At 37.7% G+C, this 24,880-nt stretch overlaps 1 protein-coding gene across 5 annotated transcripts in view; it reads right to left on the bottom strand.

Annotated features, from left to right (window-relative positions):
• The window catches only part of DYNC1I1 (dynein cytoplasmic 1 intermediate chain 1), a 437,478-nt gene that overhangs the window by 402,265 nt on the left and 10,333 nt on the right, over positions 1-24,880 (bottom strand). The gene's annotated exons all lie outside the window — the stretch shown is intronic.

Below are 24,880 nucleotides of genomic sequence, written 5' to 3'. Positions count from 1 at the left end.
TAATTTCTGGTACCTGGTTCTCTCCAGCACTCTGGCAGAAGGGGGCAGGTGGCAGAGAATGTGTCCTGATGTCCGTCTTCTGTGCTGGCTTGAGGATAAGCTTAAATATCCTTACATTAAAAAATCTTTTTCTACCAGCTTCAGCCTCTGTGGCCATCCAAAATTCTGACGTCTCTCTGGAATACTCCTTAGGCTTCAAACTTAAACTAAGTCTAGGCCTATTTTGGAAAACTGGGCTTCTCTTTATATATGAGGAAAATAAAATTGGCTTAATTTTTTTTTAAGTGAACATACTGGAACTGCATTCTGAACAAGTAGCAGGATTCATCACTTTTTTGGGGGGGAAGATTTGTTTCTGAGTTTTATTGTTAGAGAACGGCCTGGGCTAGTCTGGAAGAAAGATACTGAGAAAAGGCAGGAGCTAGATTGTATGCCATATGATAAAATGACAGGGATTCTTGACTTTCCTCCTGGCAGCTAGAAGGGAAAAAAGTATTAGGGACCCCAGGAAATGTAGGGAATGGGAAGATAGGAACTTGCAGACTCCAGCAACCTGAGGCATTTATGGCTGAAGAGAAAGATGGCCATTAATGGATTCCCCTATGGAGAGCCGGGCCATGTTCTTTAGGAATAGTGAAATCAGCCATCCAGGTAGTGTCTTCATCCAGGTAGGCTATTATCCCCAAATCTTTATTAAAATTCTGGGACAACAGCAGCTTTTTGACAGAACTACTGTGGAAAATGAAGGAAAGGGTAGCTGATGCCTAACAGAAGGAGAAAGAAGTCAGTAGAAGTGCTGACACCCATGGTTGGTGGAGGCAAAGCCAGGGTAGGAATTCTGGGGGACAGATGACAAACAGCATCCAGAAGAATGTACACTTCTCCCATCCAAGGAGCCTCACAAGTACTACAGAAGGAGCTGACCTTCCCAACACTATATGGCACAGGAGTGTAGCTCAAATAGTATGTGCCCAGAATGCTATAAGACTCAAGAAATCTATGAATTACACATAACCCACAAATTTCTTTTTTCTTCTCTAAAAAGTCAATATCATGTCACTTTCTGATGATATTTATACAAAACCATTCATTGTTATGCTTCTTATGTTTTATTTTCTTTAACTGAAAGCAAATGAATCTAAAGGAATTGGTTATTATCTGCCAATCCAACTCACGAAAGATTTGCTTTGCCAGACATTGACAAAAGAATTTTGTTCTGTATTACATCTTCTAGTGGAATCTAAACATTCCTATGAGGAAGAGCATTTTAAAACTAAGTTGTGTTGGTTTCTGGCTGCTCCGTTAGCCAAAGTCCTCCTTGACTTCATTCCTTTCAAAGGTGGAAGCAAGAAGACAAAGTTATGACTCTGTATATACAGAGGACATGAAACAGGGATAGACTTAAGAAATGCTATAACTCCCACCTCACAGACATTGGGTTCTTTTCTGACAAGTCCAGATTCAGCTTATGGATTCTTCTCAAACCAGACTCCTAACAGCCACTTTAAGTCAGTTAGAACTGGCACGTGAGATATAGTGGACTCTCCCTATGCCCTGTCTCTTCCTCTTGGCTCGCCTTTTACTGTAGACATTGTTACAGCCATACCTCTGCTCACAGGTACATGCTGATAGCACCTCACATTGGCTTCACCACTTACCTCCTGCATTCTGACCTATGGTTTTCCGTCACCACCTTGAAGGACCCTTTGGGAATCTGTCATACTCTCTTACATTCATAGCCTGCAAACACAAGGGAGTTAATACTCAAAGGTCAACTTTTGACCAATGAGGGATGCAAGCTAGTGGATAAAGGCCGTATCCTCCCTTTATCCATCTGGATAATACACTCTGAGGCACAGTCTATACTGCTTGTTAGAGAATTCCAGATGCCAACATCAGTGACCAACCCAAGACCTCCCTTGTGCTGGCTTTCCCTCCTTTCCACTATCCACTACCCTTTGCTACTGTTTCTTAGGACCACTTCCCAAACTACCTTTCCACTATCCACTACCCTTTGCTACTGTTTCTTAGGACCACTTCCCAAACTACCTACATAGTTTATTGCTTTTGAGGGAAAGCCGTTGCTTTTTGAGGGAAAAACAAGGCTAAGCAAACTATACCTTAACAAATGAAATAACAGTTTCATAAATAAAATAATTTGATTTTTATTTTGTTATGCTTCTTTTATAGTCTCTCCCTCAAGAAACCTACAAAGGATTTAAGCATATGGTCATGACAAATTGTCCTTTACACCTCTTCACTGTCTGATGTAGAACATTGTCATGTAGATGAATTTAATTTCTAATTAATATGTTTCATGTTTGCATTTAAAAAAATAATCTATAGATTATTATATTAAATATTAAAAATATTTGTACTTGGCTTTGTTGTTGATAATGTAAAGTAAACAGAACTTTCCAGTTTTTTAGTTTTACTTTAGATCTGGCTTTGCATTTATTACAATTTAGTATGTTGACTTATTTTTATACTTGGCACTTGTTTTTATGGATTATGAAATGGTTTTGATAGAATCTAACATCAAGTTTACCCAAATTGTCCCTTCTCTTTAGGAAATTCTGGCCCATAAATGCATGCTTTAAAACAAAAAGGAGGGAACTGAGATGTCTCAGGAGGGACAAGGCTTGAAGTTTGTTCTCTGTGGTTGCTGCCAGGTTTCTGGGAATCCATGGAAATGGGAGGTGAGGGGCAAAGGTAAGTAGTTATGATATATCTCAGCAGCCAATTTTGATGAAGGCCATATAACCAATTTGTAATGTAACCAATGTAACCAGTATATGCAACCAATGTAACCAATATTTAAAACTCTCTCATTCCAAGTCTTAATATTGGATTTACCCCTTCCCATCTGGCCAGTGAAGGCAAGTCTCTGTACCTGTTTTATCAGCCTACCTTTGTTCATTCTCATAGTAATCATTCAGCAGCCTTCTCCCTTCCAGCTCTATAGCTGCAAGTGGTGCTGGATACCACTTTCCCATAAAGCTGGCAATCACAGTCTTTGACTTAGGAGTGTCTGAGGGTGGGGACAGGGTGTGAGGTGGTGGTTTGTTTCCCCAGAGCCAAGGAAAAGTCACCTTTCATCCTCTCTAACCATCTGTTTTGTCTTTGCAGAAATGTCTAAATGATTGGAGAGGAATCTTCAGTAGCACGAATAAAGGCTGAAGGTCCTTGTTTGCTTATTCTGGCTTAACAACCTACTCACATATTAGTACAGTCTTAAGATTTTCAAGGCTAGTGCTTTATAATTTGTTGTCTTATTCTTTTGTAATGTAAAATAACTTTTACATTATTTCCTTTAAGAAGTTAATCTGTGATAACTGGTGATAGGTTAATTCTTGATTTTGTGTGAGTGAGTCAGAAATGCACAGGGATCAAGTAGATCTTACCTGGCTGCATTTGAGAAAGGCTATTCAGAACCAGGGAAGAGTCATGATTGAATCAGTGAAAACAGGCCAAAGTGACCTTTAAAATGAAGTAATGAGGGGCACTTGGGTAGCTCAGTCCATTAAGTGTCTGCCTTTGGTCCAGGTCAGGATGCCAGATTCCTTGAAACTCTGCTCAGGGAGGAGTCTGCTTCTTCCTCTTCCTCTGGCCCTCCCTACTGCTCATACTCTCTCTCTCAAATAAAATCTTTTTAAAAAAGTAATAAATAGGGCAGCCCAGGTGGCTCAGTGGTTTAGCTGCCTTCAGCGCAGGGCATGATCCTGGAGACCCAGGATTGAGTCCCATGTCGGCTCCCTGCATGGAGCCTGCTTCTCCCTCTGCCCTCTGCCTGTGTCTCTGCCTCTCTCTCTCTCTCTCTCTGTCTCTCTGTCTCTCTCGAATAAATAAAAAAAAAACTTTTTTAAAAAATAATTTTTTAAATTAAAAAATTAATAAATAAAATGAAGTAATGACCAATTAATGGTCTTAGAAAACAGAAATTTTCATTAGATTAATCTTTTAGATATGAAAAAGAGTTGGGGGGGGGGTCAATCCTGGACCACAGGTGTTAAAATTTTAGGACAGCTCAGAAATCAGAAAAACAAAAGTGGTTCCCTAGAAAGGAACCCATATATATACATATATGGTTCTTCATGGTTCTCGATTTGTCTTGATATTTGGTTTATTCATACCTAAATCTAAACTCCACTGTTGGAATTTTTCTTCAATATCATCTAAAAAGCTATATAAATAAAAATATACTTGCACTATTATTTAAAACAGTGAAAAGTTAGAAACCATCTAAACAACCCATTACATGTTTATTAGTTAAATGCATTATAATAATTAATCAATAGACTATTTTGCAGCCATAAAAGTAAAGATTATGAAGACTTTGTAGCAACAATATAGAGGACACTCAAGAAAGCTTATTAAAAAGCAAGGTTTCTCAATTTCAATACTATTGACATTTGGGGTCAGATCATTGTCCTTCAGAGTGGGGGGGCTCTCCTGTGCACTGCAGAATGTTCAGCAGCACCACTGGTCTCTACCCCCTAGATGCCTATGGCACCACCACCCCAGCTGTAGCAACCAAAAATGTCTCCAGACATTGCCAAAAGTCCCAGTCTATGAATGGAGTATGGGGGAAAAACCCAAGTTGAAAACTATTGTTAAAGGGGAAAAACAAACTACAAAAATCTCTTTTCTACTATAATTAAATCTAATGATATTAGGTATGCATCTAGCTCAGAACGAAGATTAAACAAAAAAGAATCAGAACATTGACTTATTAAGGTGGTAGGATCCTGAATGATTTTCTTTTTATAAGTTATTTTTTTTAAGATTTTATTTATTTATTCATGATAGAGAGAGAGAGAGGCAGAGACACAGGCAGAGGGAGAAGCAGGCTCCATGCCAGGAGCCCGATGTGGGACTCGATCCCGGGACTCCAGGATCACGCCCTGGGCCAAAGGCAGGTGCTGAACTGCTGAGCCACCCAGGGATCCCTCTTTTTATAAGTTCTTAATAAATAAAAATTTGTAGGGAAAATATCAGATGTGAAGTAACATTACAGTTATACTATTTTTGCAATAAAAATGAATGGCATGGTTGAAAGTATAAATGAATGAATGGTTTTCTTACCTCTAGCTCTAATGAAGCCTATCCATTAGACATGAGCCATCTAGAACAAATTTCATGATTTATCTTCTAGAAATTCCCTACTCACAGAATTATGATAGCTGAAATATGATTAGGTTTGTACCTCTTGCTTTCTTCAATGATAGAAGGTCAAAGTATTAGTTTGCTAGGGCTGCCATGTGTTAACATACCACAAATGGGATGGATGCCATAACACTTATCACAGAACAGATAGCTTAACCAATAGAAGTGTACTATCTCCTAGTTCTGAAGACTAGAAGTTCAAAATTAAGATGTTGGTAGAGTTGGTTCCTTCTGAGGGCTTAGAGGGAAGGATCTGTTCCAGACATTTCTCACCGACTGGTGTATGGTGGTCTTCATGTTCACCTGTCCTTTTCCTTATACCTTCATATTGTCTTCCCTCTGTCTTCTGATTTTCCCTTTTCATAAAGATAACAGTCATACTGGATTAAGGTTAACACTAAGGTTCAGTTCATTTTAACTTGATTACTTCTATAATAATTATATCTCCAAATAAGGTCACATTCTGAGGTAATAGCAGGTTAGGATTTGAACACATGAATTTTGGGAGGCACAATTCAACCCCTAATAGATTCTCAAGATGAGTAAGAGGAGCTATTTCTACTGCACACAAAGCCCCAACAATTCTGATTGGCTTGGTTTTAGGTTGGCTCCTCACACATTTCTTTCAAATGGACATGTGCCCATCTTTCTTCCCCTCCCTGCCCCATTTCCTAAGGAAGTATCTTGTCTTGTGAGAGAAGAAAACGTGTGATATCTTCCAGGTGGTATTGGGGCAAAGTAGTAACCACTGCTCTTGGATAATGTTTTAATAACCTAGGTAATAAATATTTATACGCTATTAGAGAAAGCTTTATCCCCCCTCCCTACATCCACTACACGTATATGAAGAGCTGAAAATAATATTCCTTCTATGGTTTAAGAACAAAGAATAAAATTTATATGCAATAGCCATGGGATGGATTCATTTGCATAAAATGGCATTCTCTGCAGTTTCAATTTCATGCAAAGAATTCTAAGAGTTCCAAGATGCTAATCCACAGAGCCCTGCTTATTTGATGTGCAGTGGAGGAAAGAGTCATGGATTCAGGCTTAGTTCCCAATCTAAAAAGATTTAAAGAAAGTAGTATTTTCAGTTGTAAGTCTCAAAAGTTCACCATATTCTAGATTTACATCAAACAGAAGACATAAATTCAGCTTTCTTTGAATTATATAGACCCACACTCAAGCTGATGTTAAACTGAGCTTCTGTAGAGATTCCAGTGCACATTTTAAATGACTTGGCCATGAGTAATTATTTATTAAGGAGTATTGGGAAGTTTCACAAATAAGTCAGATGTCCAAACAGGGTCTATAAGGATGTTCACATGCCTTATTCATCTCCACTCTTCTTACATCAGACAAGTAGAAATCCAGATTCAGAATTCAAACTCTTCCCATATTCTCACAAGAATTCCAATGACTTCAGGTATATTTTTGGATTTTGTACATACAATGAAAAGCCAGGGATTACTGGGAACCTAGAGAAGGGCATACTGCTAGTTACTAAGCCTCTTTCCTCCTACTCTCTTTTCATGCTTTCTCCTTTCTGTATTCTTTCCACCCTATACCCTTCCTCAAGGCACACCATCTCCAAAGCAGCAATGCCAATTCCTTCTCTCAGTTCATGCATAACATGGAATGCAGCATATCGAATTATTTCCTCCAGTAAATGTGGTGCTTTCCCTTAAACAATCAGGAAAATAAACCTTTCTCTATTCCATTCCACACTGGCCATGTGTAACTCACTTAACCTCTTATAGGAATACAGTGAAAGGCACCCTAGATGATGAATTTGGATATACTATAATCAGCCATGATTTCCATCCTCTGAGCAGCCCCTTCTCAATCACAGAAAGCTAAAGTTTATCTGAGTGGGAAGAAAGAAAAGATAATACCAGACAATCTCAACTTGAAGAAAGCAGATATAGGAAAATGGATTCCTGCATCCTGGATATTTACCTGGCCCAAACCAGCCCTTTAACTGGGAAACTTCAAACTTGAGCAGGTCGGAGGCAGATATGGATGGTACATTTGGGTCCTGGAGCTTCCTGCATTTATCATGCAATAAAATGACTCCATACCTTATATGATTAAACGTTTAGACCTTGCTTATGATGTTATGATGGAGTTTTATATGAATATGGAATTATTTTCAAAGCCCTTTAATACGTCATCTTATAGCACTCTCAAAATAATGCCCCGTTTAACATTGAAACAACAACAATAACAAAACAGACACTTCTGAAAAAAGTAAAGTTCTTAACAAATTAATAACAAGAGTTGGGACTCCTACCAGTTCTTCTGATGACAACTACACTGATTTTTCCTGGACAGCATGTTTCCTTCCCCAGGAGACCTCATCAAGACTAGATAACAGGAACTTATTTTTCCTCCAAAACAGTTATTTGGACTGATACTCAGTTAATTATCTCATGTTTATCCTGGCCTGTATCCATATGTTTTAGGAACTGTGTGGGCCTGTGCCTTCCTATTGGTGGCCTCTAACTGCAAGCTGGATCTAAACCTGGCAGTTTGGTGAATTCAAACAGGCAAGCAGTCACTTCAGTTAAATAAATAGGATGAGTACTTTTTAAATCATATCCAATTTCTCCTAAGTGAAATTGTCACTCTGTACTGGGATAAAGAATCTTGCAATAACAACAAAGTTGAAAGTGGGGGAAAACTGGCTCTGTATGATTCTCTGGTGAAGGTGTGTAATAATAATTAGAAGAAGAACAATAGCATCAATTTCTATTTATTGAGTGCCTACTATATTCCAGGTACTGCACGAAACACATCATATAATTTAATCTTGATTAGAAACAATTCTGTAATCTAATCTTGTCTTTTTCATTATAAATGAAGAATTGTGTGTTGATGACAAAATATCCAACGTCTCAAAACAAAAGCTCTAGGCATTGATGCCTACTCTCCGACCTAATGAGCAGATGTGAACAATTATAACTCAACCTCCAAGCACTGCTGTCAAGAACCACAAGAAATTACCATAATATTTGATTTAGTATTTGCTTCTTAAGCATTATTTGTTTTCTCCATTTATCTACCCTGTGTGTATAAGTTAATGTTCATTATCTGGTGCTCTGTATTGGCTACTTCTCATATGACAGAAAATATTCATATGCCTTAAAAGAAAAACCCTGTTCATAGCCAGGAGCAAGTTTCACCATGAGGATCCAGTCTGATTTGTTTATATTTATCATCACTGCTTTCTTTCTGCTTTCACAAGCAACTTCAACCTGTCTTCTAAATAAGTAAGGATATTGGAATAGTTTTGGTCTTAAGATTCCTGTAGCATCAATTTTTTAAAAATTTTATTAATTTTTTCATGAGAGACATTGAGAGAGTCAGAGACACAGGCAGAGAGAGAAGCAGGCTCCATGCAGGGATCCTGATGTGGGACTTAGTCCCGGGACCCCAGGATCATGCCCTGGGCTGAAGGCAGACGCCCAACTGCTAAGCCACCCAGGCATCCCTGTAACATCATTTTTTGATGAGGACTTTTATATTTAATCCCAAAGCCATGTAGTCTGTTGGTATTTTCAGATGGAGGATTTGGTAACCAGAACAAAAAGAGTAGCTATCTACTGGTAGATTGCATGTTGACATTTTGATCATAGGCATCGTGGGTTTAAGTCTCCCTTCTACCATTTATGAACTATGTGATCTTAAATGTTTTACCTGTCTTTTCTAAGCTTTAATTATCTTATCTTTATTTTTTCAAAGATTTTATTTATTTATTTATGAGAGAGAGAGAGAGAGAGAGATAGAGAGAGAGAGAGAGAGAGAGAGAAGGAGGCAGAGGCAGGGAGAAGAAGGCTCCCAGGGAGCCTGATACGGGACTTGATCCTGGGACCCTGGGATCACGACCTGAGCTAAAGGCAGTCACTTAACCAACTGAGCTACCCAAGGACCCCTAATTTTTTCATCTTTAAAATGAAGATAATAACAGTGTCTTCCTCATAGGGGTAGTGTGGGGGCTTAGGGAGATAAGGCACAACAATGTATTGTCATACTGCTTGGCACATATCAAGACCTCAATAAATACTAGTTAATTGTGAAGGCAACTCTTCCTTTAGTCACTCCTTGGATATGCAACTTTGGTCAAGTCATGCAATGTTTTAACCTCTTTTCTATATGGAAAAAGACTAGATGAGATGTTTCCTAAAATATTTTTTCAGATCTGACTCTCTAAGAATTAAAATCATTCTGCATATTCATAGCACATAGTATTCACCAAACACTCTCTATGCTCCTCTACATATTTCAGCAGTGGTTAGTTTGGGATGTCATAACTAGTTTGGGTCAATGGAAGTGTGAGTGTAAATGATGTGTAATTAACGATCAATATGTGGCCTGAGAGGCATGCATGAAAAACATAGAAGAGGCTGAGAAACCTCATATGGCATTATTTTATGTGTAGCTCCAGGATTTTTTGGCACTTACTCAATGCCACTCTCTTTCTTATTAGCTTGGTTCCAGGTTTATTTCACTATATACCTAAGATGGTTCTTACTCTTAAGTCAGAAATTCTTCAATCTGTTTTTATAACACCTTACCATTTCTCCTGGTATTTCACTGGGCACTATAAAATTATTGAAGCATAATTAATTTTCTTATAACTACACTATTTATAAGAAGCAGAAATTTTCACATAGGAGGTAAAACAGAAATGCACACAATGTCTGGCAGCCCTACCTCACAAGATTGTTGTGAAGACCAAAGTAGATACCAGAGATAGAAAAGTGAAGTGTTGTGCAGTAAGGTGAGGTGGACAATGTGATTGTGGAGTGAGAGGTGTATTGGAAAGGCACCAGAACCCATAAAAGAGTTTGAATATCTAATATAGGAGACCTGTATTTATAAAGAGAAGAAACACATGAAAGTCAACATGCAAATTATGGCCAGAGACCTACACAGGAAGTTTAATAAGATGATTCCACAGAGTATGTCTCATTTCCATATTTTGTTTCTTTAAAAAGAAAAAGGTACTAAACTTAATATATCAAAAAAAGAAATAACATCTTCCTCCAAATAATTGAAATTATAAGAGCAGTAAGAATGGTGTTTTTAAGTGGCTGCATACTTACACATCTCTGGATAAATTAGGGAAACTAGAATTCTTTGAGCTTGCAACCCTATTTTCTTAACTAAGAAATAACATTGGTTGACATACATCAATGCCATTTTATTAATAATGATTGATTTAAATGCGAATTTGAAAAGTAAATAAGTATCAGTGATTCAGCTCTCCTTGTCATTTATCAAGATGGATTTATCCAAGACATTTGTGATTTGGATGGAATGTTGGAACACAGACCAATGCACCGTAACAAACAAGATAGATGAAAATCTCAGAGGATGACTGTTGACCTAATCCAAACAAAATAACTCCTGGTTCCATTTGCTGTTGCCAAGTCTCAGTAGAGTGCTAAGAATAAATATAGCACAAGTACGGAAAGGGGTCTGCTTGGCTTTCTGTTTATGACTGTTCATGCAGACGAGTGGTAGAACTGTGAGCTGATCTCCACCAACTGCCTGGAAGTCAGCAAGTCATTGACGTCAATGCTCTAAATGAAGTATGCTATGAAAGCAGTAGTCCTTCACCAGGTAGAAGAAAAAAGTAAATACTGTGACCTAAAGAAGAGAATGAACCTGGAGGCAATGAATCAGGTCATTAAGGCAAGAATAATGCATCACTTCACTATACCAACAGTCATTATCCAGTGAGACCACACTTTGGACCCTAGTAGAGGGGGGTTTCCTCAAAGGGTATCACATGGGAACTTCGTAGGTGATGTGAAAAGGCACTTAACAGTATCACATTCTTATCAAAAGGAGCAATAACTCATGCACTCTCTGAGCCTTTGAGCTAGGTACATTGTGTAATTTATAGAAGACCTGTTTCTCCAAAGTTGGGCCAACAGTTGGTCATTTCATTTCATATTCAAGCTATGCATTGAATACAATTTTAAAAAGAGGCAAAAATCTATGTTTAATAATTGTCAGTGACTCTACATTAGATGCAACTAACCACCAAATGGTGCCACAGCAATAATAGCAATAATATTGAATAGGTCTTTTGCTCCTCATCAATCAGTGAGGGGGTCACTACCGATAGGGAGAGAGAACAGGAGTGAGAAGTGTAAGACCTAGAGAATGGAAGGAGGGGGCAAAGCACCTTGGGAATAAACAGTACTGAGAGCATGACACCTGCATTTCAGTAATTTGGTCTTCTGCTGGCCACAAATTCCCTAACTGGAAGAGGAAAGATCTGCCAGCCAACTGAACTCTCCTCTCCCTCCCCCCACTCCAATCCTTTCTTTTTTTATTTTTTTTTAATTTTTATTTATTTATGATAGTCTCACACACACACACACACACACACAGAGAGAGAGAGAGAGAGAGAGAGAGAGGCAGAGACACAGGCAGAGGGAGAAGCAGGCTCCATGCACCGGGAGCCCGACGTGGGATTCGATCCCGGGTCTCCAGGATCACGCCCTGGGCCAAAGGCAGGCGCCAAACCGCTGCGCCACCCAGGGATCCCCCCCCCCCCCACTCCAATACTGAAGCATTTCACTTTCTTGGTTAGTACAATGTTGACTAGAGTGAGAGAGAAGATATCTTTGTCTGATTTTAAATGGAAAGACTTCAGTCTTTTATAAATATTAGTGTGTGCTTTTTCTTGGTGTCCTTTATCAGGTTGGGAAAGCGCACTTCTATTCCTAATTTTTTTAAGTATCTTTATCATGAAAGGGTATTGGATTTTATCAAAAGGTTTTGTTGCATCTATTCAAATGATCATTTGGGATTTTGTCCTTTATTTTATTAATATGACATATTACATTAATTGACTTTCAGATGTAAAGACCAAATTTGCATTAATCCCACTTGGTCAATGTGTATAATTCTTTTCATATGTTATTGAATTTGGTTTGCTAGTATTTTGTTGAGGACATGCATCCACATTTTAAGAGATACTGGCCCATAGTTTTCCTTTCTTTTGATGCCTTTGGGTTTGGTATCAGCATAAAAGTGGTCTTATAGAATGAATTAAGAATTGCTCTCTTCTCTAGTATTTTTTGGAAGAGTTTATGAAGAATTGGTATCATTCTTTAAATGTTTGGTAGCATTCACCAGTAAAATTGTCTAGGCCTGGACTTTTCTTTGTGCATAGTTTTTTCATTACTAATTAAATTTATTTTCTTATAATAGGTCTATTTAGATTTTGTATTTCTTATTGAGTGAGTTTTGGTAGTTTGTGTTTTTATAAGAACTTTTTCATTTAATCCAAGTTACCTAATTTATGGGCATATAATTGTTCATATTATTTCTTTTTAATTCTTTTTTTTATTTCTGTAAGGTTGTAGTCATGTCCCCACTTTCCTTCCTGATTTTAATAAGTTAAATCCTCTTTTCTTCCTTAGCAATCTAACCTAAGTTTGGCAAATATTGTTGATTTTTCAAAAAAGCACTTTTGATTTCATTGATTTTTCTCTATTTTTTCCTATTCTCCATTTCATTAACTTCTTCTATAATCTTTGTTACAGCACCAAAATGAGAAGGAAAGCATAAGCTATCTTTTTCAAAATCCAGTCTTATGAATGAAAATAAGCAAAATCCCAAACTCATGCTATAGGAAGTTAAACTATCCTTAGGGACACCTGGGTGGCTCAGCAGTTGAGTGTCTGCCTTCGGCTCAGGTTGTGATTCTGGGGTTCGGGATCGAGTCCCAAATGGGGCTCCTGCGAAGAGCCTGCTTCTCCCTCTGCTTGTCTCTGCCTCTCTCTCTCTCTCTCTCTCTCTCTGTCTCTCTCTCTCTCTATCTCTCATGAATAAATAAATAAATCTTTAAAAAATATAAACTATCCTTAGACTCTCAAGTTCAATTACCCACTGCAGAAGTTGTTTTATGTGTACCTTTCTGTGGGGCTACATCTCGATAAACCCAGCATAAACTGAAAATATCATAAGTTGAAACTGTATTTAATAAACCTAGACCACCAAACATTGTAACTTAGCCTAGCCTACGTTAAATATGCTCAAAACACTTAAATTAGTATACAGTTGGGCAAAATCATCTAACACAAGGTTTATTAAAATAAAGTATCAAATATCATATAATTTATTGAATACTGTACTGAAAATGAAAAACAGAATGGTTGCATAGGTACAGAATGGACATAAGTTTATAAGTTTTTTACCTTCCTGATCTCATGGCTAACTGGAAGCTGTGGCTTACTGCTGTTACCCAATATCATGAGAATATCTTACCACTAACATTAGGCCAGAAAAAGATCTAAATTCAAAATTCAAAATATAGTTTCTATTGAATGTATATTGCTTTCATACCACCATAAAGTTAAAAAATAGTAAGTCAAACCATTGTAAGTCAGGAACCATCTGTACAGGAATCTGGAATCCAAAGTCTGGGATGAAGATTAAAAAAATGTCACCAAAAAAACCCAACCCAAACCAAACCAAACAAAAATGTCACTCCCTGACAGCACTCCTCATCAAAATCACCACATAATAAAATCAAGTAGTCTTCTTCAGGGGTAGCTTCTACCCTTTCACTCTCCCTAAAGTGTGTTTGTAAATGCTTCACTAATCAGCCAAAGGTGAATCCCATATAACCAAAGGACTAGAGCAATTGTTCACAAACTTACCAGCACCAATATAACTTTTCAAAATGTATTTTACCTGCAATCCCCATGTCAGTGGAGTCTTTAAAAAAAAGATTTTGTTTACCAAAAAAGGTACATATTTATTTAGCAATAAACAGTTTATTCTGCCCATATTATTACTATCTTTTGTCAATGTAGATTGCAAATGATTTACTAGCAGCAAACTTTATGGGTATTATTATGAAATCACATAAATTGCCATAAGAACTGAAAAACTATTAACAAACAAGAACAACTAAGAATCCAGTCCCTTAGAACACAGAACTCTTGGTTGCTTAATATTGGCCATCATTGTGGGAGGATTCAACACATTTAAGTCAAACACTAAAACCATAGGACTTGTGCTCTGAGAGTTGCATTTGGTTCAGTACTCTTGTCCTAGTTATTTCTTTGATGTTGTCAATGGCCAAACTAAGCTGGAATCATATTAACTTGGTCTTAGTAATATGGTAAACACATAATTTAGAACCTTTGGTCAGTTCCATGGTTCCCAAACTATGTGCCAAGGCACCCCAGAATATTGCAACAAATTCACAAGAGCACTGAGAGACATTTTCAATTTTCTAGGGAAACAGCAATTTCTCTCAGATACTACAAAAACTCTCAAGTTGTCTGGATATATTTAATAAACAGAACTATTAGAAATTTCTTTGGCCTAGGAATACTATGAAAAATTACCAAATCACTGTGATCTGGAGAAGTTTTGCAACCTCTGTATTATCTATTTTAGTTTTCCCTCCCATCCTTATTAAGGATAGTTATCCTTATGAGTTTCATTAGCCTTTTTTAAATAGAAATATTAAAAAGAGCTCTAAGGACCTTTTTGGCATCATGAGCCTCAAGTTGGTAACTGATAGACTACAATGTCTCTAAAATCACATCAACATAACAAAAGTGTGTAGTATTGATAAGATAATTCTTTATCATGATACCACAATAGCATATAATACTTCTTGCACTCGATCACCTCCCCACCACACACCCCGCCAAAAATTGTCTAGAGGTAGATAATGAAGAAAGAGGACACATCTGGGGACATCATTCATTTAACAAAAATTTACTAAGCATATACTTAGGTGACATGTAAGTTGAGATCTCAATGAAGAGGGAGAGAATTACATAGGTAATTGGAGAAAGAGTTCCAGGTAGAGGATAGCAGCAGATGCAAAGGTGAGAGGCATTCCAGATATGAGTTTGCACTGCAAATTTGAGTCTTTTGAATTTGACTCTCAGATATTGTTAGCATGTAATACTAACTTTGTGAGCCTATATAACCAAGAGCCAAGTAAGTCCAGGCATACCTCAGTGACTTGAGCAAGATGCAAACACTCCATTAGGCCTAGTAAAAAGAAGGCTTTCCTTCCCACCTCCCTCCGTCTCTTCCTTCCTTCCTATCTACACAAATGTTATCAAAAGTCCACTATTTTTGGTCTTATTGTACAGCAGTAAATAAAACACATGTGACCCCAGCCAGCTTGAAATTTACAGACTAGCAAACTAGAGTCTTTTGTAAACAAAAATTTCTGAGAGTGATAAGTATCATACGTTTGTTCAGTGAACCTGGCCCAAATGAAAAGATAAATGTTTGATCAATGAATCAATGTTTGAATGAATGAACAAATGAAGAGATGGATTGACTGACCTTTAAGATTTTATAACTCTGAGATTCTTACCATAGCAGGATAATTAGAATTTTTTTTTCAGATTCCTATTTTCTATTCCTATATTGGTGTGAGTGAAAAATGTTGAGAAAGAATTAGGCTAAATCTGCCAGTCATAAAACTTCATAAGAAAATCAATTAAGTAGCTCAAAATCATTTCTGTAGTTTCAGAAAAAAAAAGCAGCAGCTGCCTGATGATATTTTTAATTGAATTCAGAAGCTATTACCTACAAGAACCTTTAATTTATTCTTACCCAGTCAATCGAAAACAATTTAAGCAAAGCAGAATCTGTTTTCTTCTAAGTTGCAACTGAGCTGAGAGCTGTTATGCCAAGTTTCACCCAGTGTGAATTTCAGCAGCTGAATGATAAACACCAGTAAAAGAAGCCCTTTTCTAGAAAGCCAGCAAGACTGCTTTAGCCAAGTTTATGCTACTAGGCAACAACCTAAGAAAACCAATATTCTGTTGCTAATTATCCATCTAAAAGGCTACAGAGGAAATTACAGAAATAAGCAATCTCCTTAATAATTCCCCCATTATCCAATCCTGAATCATCTCTTATCCATGATAGGTTGAACACAGAAGTTTCAGAGAATCCCATTCTCATTAAAATAGAGAAAGAGATTGCTTCCCTTAAGGAATGGGCTTAACATTCTGTGCAGAGGCCTTACCCCAATATAGTAATTTACAAATGTAGTAGGTGAAAGTGATAGACAGGATAAGTTTCTGGAGGCTGAAAGGGTGGAAGCTGCAAACCCCAAATTGATGTCAGTTCTGTCAGCCACATTGCAACCTGACTTCTCTTGGTTCATCCATTCACTCATTACATGTGAACAAGACAGAAAAGCTTATGGTGTAATATGGAGGTCAGATGAGAAACAGGTAAACAAACAGGATCATAAAGATAAATGTGCCTTGAAGAAGACTTCCAACATGATATGATAGAGAAGAACTTGAGAAACCTCATTTAACAAGTTGGTTAAGAAAGACCTTTCAGAGTATTCTTCTATCCTAAGGTTTTATACATGTTGCAACCGTTCTCTGTGTTCTTAAATTGGCTCTAACTGTTCTCCTGTCACATTAACTAATGATGCTTACTCTCTCTTCCAGTCAACTCAGGATGAGTCTGTGGAAAGGAAGAGAAAGGAAGGGAATGTGGAAATTCTTAACAAAGTGGTTGAAATAAGCCAACATAAGAATATCAGGAAAAAACTCATTTCTTCCTTTATGATGAAGGCACAGGCAAATTCCTTAGGAAGGCTAAAAAAGCAAGAATATTAAAGAAATAGTTGAAAAATTGGATTTCAAAAAAAATTCAAAGCTGTTGCTCTGAGAAAGACACCATTTAAGAAAGAAAAAGGCAGACTATAGATTGGGAAAAAATATCTAATATATATCCAAAATATTATTTGTGTGCATACCTAATATTATGTGTATATTTAGGTGTATTATTATACATTATACATTACTATCACATTTCATATATATCTAAAAAGGACACATATAGAACATATAAATAACTCTTTGATATCAATAAGAGAATAAACAATCCAATTTTTAAATGAACAAAAGGTTTTAATAGGAACTTCACAAAGGGGGTACATAAATGGCCAATAAAACACGAAAACATGGTCAACACCATCAGTCATCAGAGAAGTACAAATTAAAACTACAATGAGACACCCTTTCACACCCACTAGAATGGCTAAGATAAAAGCATAATCATACCAAGTGTTGGTGATGATGGGAAACAAGTGGAACACTCTTACACTGCTGGTGTATATACAAATTTGTATATAATGTTCATAAAAGCTTTATTCATAAGTGTTATAAACAGAAATATACTGCCCATCATAGGTGAGTGGATAAATAAGTTGTTTTATATTCATAAAGTGGAATACTATTCAGCAATAAAATGAACCACTAATACATTCAACAATATGAATGAATCTCAGAAATATGTTGAACAAAATAAGCCAGATATAAAATTACATGCTGTGTGAAAATATTTATATGAGATTCTAGAAAAAAGTAAATATAATCTATAGTGATAAAAAGCAGATCAGTGGCTGCCTAAAGCTGGGGTTCAGAATGGATTGACATTTAGAGGGCATGAGTAAAATTTTGGAGGTGATGGAAATGTTCTACAATATGATAGTGACTAAGTGGTTACAGAGATATATGTATACATTTGTCAAAACTCTCGATATACACATAAAAGGATCACATTTTATTGTATGTAAAATAATAATAATGTTGATTTTTAAAAACTAGCTTCTTTCAGAAAGTGGTTTTAATGCTTGCTCATAATACTGGTATAGATGTGTCATTCACTGGATCAATTCACAGAATTTGAGATTGGAAAAGTAGGCAGACATGGAGCCAATATAACCATAGCCCCAAATATTCACTGACCTGGTTTTACTAAATTTGCCATACCAGTCTTGAAAGAAGTTCTGTAAAGAAAATGTCACTCTGGTTCAGTAGATTGTAGAGAAACTGAATGTTCTATCCATAGATTCACATTATACATTACTATAAATTTGGTTCTGAAAGTCCTATAAGGAATATCTAGTGGAACATAGTTTGGGAAATGCTAAATTAGTTTATAGATATCAATCTGGAGGGTAGAGTCTTTAAGTTTTTAATCATCAATATCTGTTTTAAATCTCAAAAAAGGTGACTTAGGATGTGGTATTTTTCACATGTATTTGAGTATGATACTCATGTTGTAAAATTGGTGTTCCATTCTATTCTCTTACAAAAAATAGTTTTTTAGGGTTCTTCCAAAGAGCTTGGTCCTGGACTCTATCCTTATAAACAACTTGGGGGCATGGCAAACACTGGATTGTTGAATTTTCAGATGACACAAACTATGTTTTTTAATGATAGTCATTATTATAGAATTTGGATCTAATAAGATTTTGAATAGGGAAGACTGATGAGATTTTAAAAACTACTGGGTTTGAAAAATCAATTAGTTTAGCCTCTATGTTTTCTGGGGGACAGAGAAGAGCAGGCTTTGGAGTTTTAGTTGGCCATAAACTCAACCAAAAGTATAATGTTGAGGCAATAAATAATCAATTCAACCCTAGTCTACACAATTAAAAGGATGGTGTGAAGAAAAATAAGAAGAGAACTTCTATAAATAAGTACCATTGTCGATCTAAAAGGTGGAGAAAGGTCTGAGAATAATGCCAAAGGAATAGTGTCCAAAGTCTGGGGAAAAGAACACACAGGCATAATGGTATTCACTTTCAAATATGTGAGGAAATTCCATGGCCTATCAACTCAGGCATCTTGACTGCTACCTTCTAGAACTCTTATTTATTTTTAAATATTTAATGTGTTTGTTCATGAGAGACACAGAGAGAGGCAGAGACACAGGCAGAGGGAGGAGAAGCAGGCTTCATGCAGGAGCCTGATATGGGACTCGATCCCAGAACTGCAGGATCACGTCCTGAGCTGAAGGCAGACGCTCAACCTCTGAGCCACCGAGGCATCCCTAGACCTCTTAAAGTTTCTAATTGTACCTAACTAGAACTATTTTAATTACAATGGAAATTTGTTCACAAAATCCATAGAACATGGGAAGACCAGGTTCAGAAAGGATGGAGGGAACTCTGGGACAGTGTGCCTAGAAGCACAGTAGGGATCCCACACAGGAGAAATCTGGTCCCTACACCCCTTTCTCTATCATTAATGATGGACCACGAGCATCTGCCCTAGATGCTTTTTGGGCACTAGCTCAAGACTCAACACCCATTAAGCAGCAAAAAAAGTTGGACCAAAATCATGTGACTGGCCCTGGCTGGGTTTATTCTGAGTTCTTCCAAAACCAGAACTAGCAGTAATAGGATGGTTGTTGACCTGGGACCCTGTAAAGATGTCTTTGCATGAAGAAGGAGTTTGTACTAAATAAACTCTTATCAAAGATTTTTTTTCTCAATGTAGGAAAGGCAACAATTACTCAGGCTCACCAGTGAGAACTTGAAAATCAATAATGGAATCAAATGTTTAAAAATTAAATTAAATTAATATTAGGCAAACAAGAGTATTTTAGGTGTGGAATGCACCTTAGAGGTTATCTACAACAACAATTAATCTTTATCAACATGGAAACTGGGACCTAGAGTAACCAAATGAGTTTTTTTCACAGACTCTCAGTGAGTATGGTAGGAGCCAATAGCAGACTGCCCCTAGATGGGCCACTTTGGTGTGAAGATTATTTTAAGTTAAAAGCAAGCAAAATCCAGCAGACTCAGAAAAAGCTCTTTCCACAACTGCCTAAAGGAATTTCAGTAGAGGAACTGCTCCAAAAAGAGAGCTATTACCATAGGTAATGACATTATAACATGAAGTAGGTATGGTAGGCAGGGAAGAACCTAGCAAGGATCCCTTGCTAGGGAAGAACCTAGCAAGACCTGTTTGATGGAAGTCATCTTGGTCCCACTGTTTCTGTGTGGCCCAACAAACCTTTGTTTACTAAACATGTACTTTTCTGTCTTTTTGTGAATTGCATTCCTTCCCTTTGAAGTCCCAGACCCCTACCCAAAACTTCCCCTTCCCCCTCCTCCCATCCTTAGTTTGGAGTAACATACATACCTCATTTTGCCTGTCTTTGGAATTTTTAGGTCCATGTGGATTCCCTCTTTGTACAAAATTAAATTTGATTTTTTTCCTGTTAATCTGACTCATGTCAACTTGATTCTTATTACAGCTAGAAGAACGTCAAATAGCAGAGTAAATTTTTCTCCCTGACAGTATCAAAGGAATCACAGAATCCAGGATCTCCATGCCTTCTACTCATCCTTATCTATTATAAAATAGTGTTTCCTTTTTCAACTGAACAATTTCACTTACTGATATAAATACCCTGAGATCCCTGTTTCTATATATTGTTGTTAAAAGAATTAGTGTGAACACAGAAGTATGATCATTAGGAATGGGGGAGGAAATTAAAGTGGGAGGTGGAGACAAGATAAAATATCCATTCAAATCTAACTGAATGTTTATTGGGTTTTTTTCTCCTGATATGACCTCTAATTTACCAATATGTCCTTGGTTTCGAGGCAAACCTTTTCTGGTAATTAAAGTTTGGGTGTTTAAGGAAAAACAATGCCTTTGATTATTAGTAAGACCTTAGGAAAATGCCACTGTGAAGGCAAATTATTTTTCATCTGCTTAGTAAACTTTTTGACTGATGAAAAATCAATACTACACCAATTCTTCTTTCAGGTGTTGTGTGTCTGATATGTCTCCTATGTCATCTGGAAACAGCAGTTTAAATACTACTTTAATGAGAAAAATCACCTATGGCCAGTCTGGTACTGCCTTGAATGGATTTGTGGCTGATAAGTGACTGATAAGATGTTTGTTTGAAACATTCTAGAAGGACAAATCCATTATTTGTTGCCACTTTTTCCAAGGTCCAGGGAGAAATTAGCTTTAATTATTCTTTTGGTTGCCCGAAGACAGCAAATCCTTCTTTCTTGAAAGAGAACAAGCACTACTAGACACTTATTTTGCCCAATTCTTTCATAAATCAAAATATTGAAACTAGTGGATTAAACCATTAGACAGCATTCTCTGAAAGACAGAGTACATTATATTAATTCTTTCTTCTTATTGTAAAGGCAGAAAAAATATAAGGATTTCCTTAAATGTTGTGTCAAAATATCAAGATAAAACATAGAAACTTCAGTCACTTAGATTTTTCATGATTCTAATCTAATAATTCTCTGGTATATATCTAATAATTCTCTGGTCTCCCACTTTTTTTCAAACTGATATAGGGTATATATTTTCTAAGTGCTCCCACCCTGAAACATAGTGTCCTTTATCAGTCAGGGATGTAGCATAACCCAGAAGCGCTTTTTAAAAGAAAATCAAAAGAAAAAGAAGAAAGGACATTAATGGACAGGGAGAAAGAGGCTACACAAAAATTGAAGCACCTCATCACTATTACAATTCTCTCTATACGATTGCTGGGTTCATTTCCTTTTTCCTTTTTTTTTTTTTAAGATTTTATTTATTTAGTTGAGAGAGAGAGAGAAAGACAGAAAAGCTCGAGGGAGCACGAGCAGAGAGGGGCAGAGGATGAGGAAGAGGGACAAGGAGACTATTTGCTGAGCATGGAGCCCCACATGGGGCTCGATCTCACGACACTGAGATCATGACCTGAGCCGAAACCAAGAGTTGGACACTTAACCGATGGAGTCACTCAGGCATCCCTGGGTTCATTTTCTTTTCTTTTCTTTTTAATATTTTATTTATTGATTCATGAGAGAGGCAGAGACATAGACAGAGGGAGAAGCAGGCTCCATGCAGGGAGCCTGACGTGGGACTCGATCCTAGGACTCCAGGATCATGCCCCGGGCCGAAGGCAGGCAGTAAACCGCCTGAGCCACTCAGGGATCCCTGGGTTCATTTTCTAATAGCAACTCCACAGTTCTCTCTTTTGATGCTCAGCATCTCTAGTGGAGACACCTCTTCTACTCAGACTCTGAATGCTACCATTTGGCTGATTCTAGGCATTGTCAGTGACAGTCTGTTTACTACCCCATAATACCACAGGTCAGAGGGCCCATCATGGCTGTTTTATAGCTAGCTTAGTTTTCTTAGAGCAACGCTTACACTGGGCAAGTTTCCATCCAGACTTCTAAGCAACCAACTTCTTCCTCATTTGAATTTCACCATTAATTCACCTTGGAGTGTTGGTCATGACATCTCCCTTTACATCCTTGATGTTTTCAGAGGAAATGCCCATACTGAACTAACCCTGGGAACCATCTGGGAGAAACTATTTCATAACCCTTTCCAAAATAACATCCTGGCAGGCTTCCTAATTCACAGCCACAACATCCTGTGGAATCAGCAAAACTGTTTAAAAATCCAACAACCAATTTGAATCAGAACAATTCCATGGGGGCTTAGGGCAGCAAAGCTTTTATTCCTAGAATCTAGAACAGTGGGATTCTTATATCATGATCCAGACTGATTTGAAACAAGTTTGGCACCACTCCCTACCGCCCACCAAATCTCACATAACACAAGTATGCTTTTTTTCCTCTATCCTATTGCATTTTCATTCTAGTTGTGACCCATTAAACTGATTGCATGATCCACTAATTGGTCACGACCCATAATCTAAAAAGCACTAATGCAGAATATGGAGAATTTCTCTCTTAACCTGGGGTCATTTCAAATGGCCATGTTTTTAAGGATTCAAAAGCAGTGCTGTACATTAGAGCCACCTGAGACACTAGAAAAATAAAGGTGGCTTGGTCCCCTGGCTAGAGAGTCTGATTCAACTGGTAGCAAGCAGCACTCATTTGTAAAACCTCTCAAAGTAATTCTAACGTGTGGCCAGGATTAGGAACCACTGCTCTGGTATAGGGCAACTAAAAAGAAAACCTACAAGATCCTTTATTGCAGTCCACTTGTCCAAAGAATCTTTCCTTGTGAAGTTATTTTACATAATACAAATTCGTCACTCCATAGGTTGTTTATCAGTTTGCTGCATTCAGTACAGGATGATCTTTAAAGCACCTTAACAATCTCTGTTTTTCCACTTGAGCAGCAGAATTTCTAAAGGCCGGGAGGCCTAAGCACTTGGCCTCTTGCCTTGGACACAATGTTGAGGCAGGCCCCAGTTATTACAGAGCTGCCTCTGGTCTTTGTGACCTTTCCCCTAGTTAGCTTTATTTCCATGAACAGAAACTAGATGTCTGAGAGCTGACACATGGAAAGTGCTGTTCCACAGCAGTGACCTTTCACCTACTAAACTTCCCCTTGTTGACTCCACCACCAGTCCAGCGAGAACAGCCCAGGCTGTGGGTGTGGGGCTGACCTTTTACCCACTTAGCCAGGGAGAGGCCCAGCATCTGCTAGCTTTTACAGGATGGGCTGTATTTCTTCCTTCCAACACAATGTTGATGAAAACTGTGTGTTGAAGAATTGCTTAATTTTTATTTTTAAACAGGAAGTGTTAACGATGAATTAGGGCTGCAGAGGAAGAAAACAATCCTTTCGTTCCAATGTACAGTGCATTTTGAGGTGCCTCTTCTTGCAAGAGACAGTGGGAGTACCCTACTGCAAAAAGGCCGAAAGAAAGAACACAGAAGGGGAGTCCCGCACCTTTGTTCTTTGGACTCAGTGCGGTCTAGCAAAACACAGCCAGGCCCCTTTCTTCAATCAAAGCATAAACATGTCACCCAAACTCAGTATTGTTAGATGTTCACATTTATTTTTCAAAAGACTGGGCAGCCCCAGTGGCCCAGCAGTTTAGCGCCACCTTCAGCCCAGGGTGTGATCCTGGAATCCTGGGATCGAGTCCCATGTCAGGCTCCCTGCATGGAGCCTGCTTCTCCCTCTGCCTGTGTCTCTGCCTCTCTCTCTGTGTCTGTCATAAATAAATAAATAAAATCTTAAAAAAAAAAAAAAAGACTGAAAAGAAAAAGGAATGTGTGTCTGTGTGATTACTGTTAAAGGTAGTGTAGTTTTCTTTCTGGCAAAGTCTAACTGATGCTCTACATATGAAGGACAGAAAAAAAAAATTCAACGTCCTGGAAGAGACAAGCTGTTTAGTTTCTAGCGTCTTTTCAGTTTGATTTTGAACTCAGTTTTACACAGTTGCCTGGTTTGGAACAGGAAGAACAGGCATTCTTAGTTCTAAAGAGTCAGAAAAAATGTAAAATGTAAAAAAATCTGAGATTTCCCAAGCGCAGAAGAGTGTGGCAAAGATTCCTGTTTAAACTAAGACTGAGAAAACTCAGGTTTCCTCCTAACTATGTGTCCTGGGTGACTTAATGACTCCCCTGCCTCAGTTGTTCATCTGCAGGGGAAAGTGTAGCATTAATGAAGGACTTTCATGCTTGCAGTTGACAGGTTCACCCAGGTGCAGATTTTCCAAGTGGAAAGGGCAGGGTGTAGGCAGAGGTTGCAGGCCAAAACATGGAGGCTGCTTGGACTTCAAGCCCTGGAATAACAAGGGGTTGCATCTTCTAAATCTGATGCCCTGATTCACTGATCTCTAGAGCGCTATGTTGAGAAGACTCCTGGGCCAAACCAGACCAAACAGGAAAGGATGTTATGATCTATTGTTGGTACTGTCGGCCACAGCTGGAGAGAGAAGTTGTTGCACAAGACGTAGTTAATCAAACTAGTATTTTCAAATAAGCAAAATTTTAGGGTGACATCTGTTTGTCTATCCTTTTACTGGTAAGCACTGTTAACAAGAAAACCACAGGCCCAAAAATGGCATCACTTAGACTGAGTTCCCAAACTGGGGCTTAATACTGACCTAATTGCAGTTTCAACCTTCCCAGAAATGCATTCTTAACCAG

This window comes from Vulpes vulpes, chromosome 7 (genome assembly GCF_048418805.1).
Source record: "Vulpes vulpes isolate BD-2025 chromosome 7, VulVul3, whole genome shotgun sequence".
Classification (NCBI taxonomy): Eukaryota; Metazoa; Chordata; class Mammalia; order Carnivora; family Canidae; genus Vulpes; species Vulpes vulpes.
The sequence above is the reverse complement of the archived record's forward strand: the minus strand, read 5'-3'. Positions and strand labels throughout refer to the sequence as shown.